The sequence below is a fragment of the Dermochelys coriacea genome, chromosome 6 (genome assembly GCF_009764565.3).
Source record: "Dermochelys coriacea isolate rDerCor1 chromosome 6, rDerCor1.pri.v4, whole genome shotgun sequence".
Classification (NCBI taxonomy): Eukaryota; Metazoa; Chordata; order Testudines; family Dermochelyidae; genus Dermochelys; species Dermochelys coriacea.
Window position 1 is genome coordinate 117,208,508 of NC_050073.1, and position 3,172 is coordinate 117,211,679.

A 3,172-nucleotide genomic window follows, 5' to 3' on the forward strand; every position below is an offset into this window, starting at 1 on the left:
CAATAAATGATTCAGATAATGGCATAGAAAAATTATAAAGTTTGCAGACCTACTAAGTTGAAAGGGGTTGCAAGAGCTTTGGAGGATAGGATTAAAATTCAAAATGATCTGGACAAACTGGAGAAATGGTCTGAAGTAAATAGGATGAAATTCAACAAGGACAAATGCAAAGTACTCCACTTAGGAAGAAACAAACTGCACACATACAAAATGGGAAATGACTGCCTAGGAAGGAGTACTGTGGAAAGGGATCTGGGGGTTATAGTGGATCCCAAGCTAAATATGAGTCCACAATCAACACTGTTGTAAAAAAAAGCAAACCTCATTCTGGGATCTTAGTGGGAGTGTTGTAAGCAAGACAAGAGAAGTAATCCACTCTACTCTGTGCTGATAAGGCCTCGGATGGAGTATTGTGTCTAGTTCTGCACAGCACATTTCAGGAAAGACGTGGACAAATTGGAGAAAGTTCAGAGACGAGCAACAAAAATCATAAAAGGTTTAGAAAACATGACCAAACTGGGCATATTTAGTCTTGAGAAAAGAAGGCGGAGTGGGGACCTGATAACTGTCTTCAAATATGTTAAAAGCTGTTATAAAGGGAACGGTGATTGTTTATTTCCTATGTCTATTAGCAGTAGGACAAGAAGTGATGGTATTAATGTGCAGCAAGGGAGATTTAGGTTAGATATTAGGAAAAACTTTCTAATAATAGTAGTTAAGCACTGAAATAGGCTTTCAAGGGAGGTTGTGGAATCCCTATCATTGGAAGTTTTTAGGAATAGGTTAGACAGCTGTCAAGGATGATCTCAGTTAACTTGGTCCTGCCTTGGTGCAGGGGACTGGACTGGATGACCTCTTGAAGTCCCTTGCAGCCTAAGATTATAAGCTTATATGTGGTTCCAATTTGTTCTGTGCTTATTTTTTTGGTGGCAACCAAATCTTGCAACTTCAGCAAAAGTAGGCCGGTATAGAAGACCACTGAACTCAGCTTTGCATGTGTGGAACAATGTTTTCCAAACAGTGGAATCCCTAATTTAATGAATAAATTCCCATCCATGATTTTTATGTACATTTTCAATTCTACCCTATACATAAATGATTTGTAAATCTAGCCCTTTTTATAAATTAGTAATCATGATGGCCTCTTTAAAGTATTTATAATTTTAAACATTGCCATAAACCCCATCTGTGCTAGGCAATCTTAATTCTATCAATTATTTATCTGTAAGCACAACCACTTGCACTAGATGACCCTATTTATAATTTACATGTAATGCTCATCCTATATAATATTACACACACACAAAAACTATGTATTTTCCTCATTGGACCAAAGCCATTTAGGATTTATCCCTTGGCAACTTGCTGATGAGCACAATCTCATTCTTCTTTTCCCAATACCAGAGTAGAAGGTAGCTGCATGGTAGACACTTACTTGGATATTGTTCAAATCCAAGTGAACTTTGATTTGTTCTGATAAGTCTCTCTCTCTCTCGAGGTATTTGTATTTCCCCATATAAGGGTAGCGGAAGGGATCTGTGTAGAAGGTCATGCTACAGCTTCATGAAGAACAAAAACAAATGATTCCTATAGGCTAAGAACCTCTGAGTCATATACATGGACAAAGCAGTGAGACACATTTATTTTGAATCACTGAACCGGCAATTCCCTCACAACAGAATAAATTTAATTTGATTATCCAACCCAATAACATACACTGACCTTGTCTCAGTGTTAGGAAATACATTCTGAATAAAAAGGTCACTTATTTCTATTGTGAAATCTAATGTACCAAGGGATTTCTCCTCCTTGCTGAACTATGCCCATAGCTGCTGTGATTAATCTGGTGCATTTTACAGAACATTTGATAATATATTAGCCCCGAGGTTGTGTGAAGTTTTGAATTAAGCATCTCAGTGTGGATCATTTCCAGAAAATGATTCAAGCTGTAATCTATCCCTTCTCTTTGGCTAGAATGACCCATTATAGAACACATCATTTAAAAACAAAATTATTTTGAACAGATGTTACAATCTGGCTTGACTAGACAGCAAGCGATCTCCGCACAATCATTTTGGGGTCCTGAAATGCAGTGAGACACACACTAAATTAAAGATTGGTCTACCCTGTTCACAGGGCTTCCTGGGCTCCAGCTGTGGCAGTGTGTTTCAATGCTGAGACTTCATAGCCAAGGTGGTCAATAGTTCATTGTTTGCTGAATCACTATGATGGCATTTTTAACCAGTTAGGGAGCAAATGCCTACTGGCCTTGGAAATCACATGCCTTGTATTGGTTTATTGCAGGGGTGGGCAAACTTTTTGGCCTGAGGGACACATCTGGGAATAAAAATTGTATGGCGGGCCATGAATGCTCACAAAATTGGGGTTGGGGTGCAGGAGGAGGTGAAGGCCCTGGCTAGGGGTGCGGGCTCTGAGGTGGGGCCAGAAATGAGGAGTTCAGGGTGTTGGAGGCAGCTCTGGGCTAGGGCAGGGGAGTGGAGTGTGTGTGTGGGGGTGAGGGTTCTGGCTGGGGGTGTGGGCTCTGGGGATGAGGGTCTTGCGGTGCAGGATCTGGGCTGGGATCGAGGTGTTTGGAAGGCGGGAGTGGGATCAGGGCTGGGGCATGGGGAGAGGCTCAGGGATGCAGACTCCGAATGGTGCTTACCTCAAGCAGCTCCCGGAAGCAGCGGCATGTCCCTTCTCTGGCTCCTACGTGGAGGCGCAGCCAGGTGGCTCTGCATGCTGCCCCGTCCACAGGCACCGCCCCTATAGCTCCCATTGGAGTGCCAAGGGGACCATTGGAGCATGTAGGAGCCAGAGGGGGCCATGCCGCAGCTTCCGGGAGCCGCGTGGAGCAGCCTCTGACCCTGCACCCCGGCTCTCCTTCCTACTGGAGTGGGGCCCATGAGCCAGGAACATGCACACAAATCTAGACCCCTTTATAAGGCTAAGTATTGCAGAACGCTGATCATACATTCTGCACTGGGGAGGATAGCTCCGCATCCTTTTAAAAACAAATGGCAAAGTGAATTCACCGAGCTCATCAAGAGTTCAGTTTTCTGAGCTAAGATCGCCTGTCAAATGCAAACTAAAACGATAATTTGAGTTCTTCCCCCACATCCCCCATACTTGAATGGCACTGTAATCCATGTTCACTAACCAATAAGCGGTT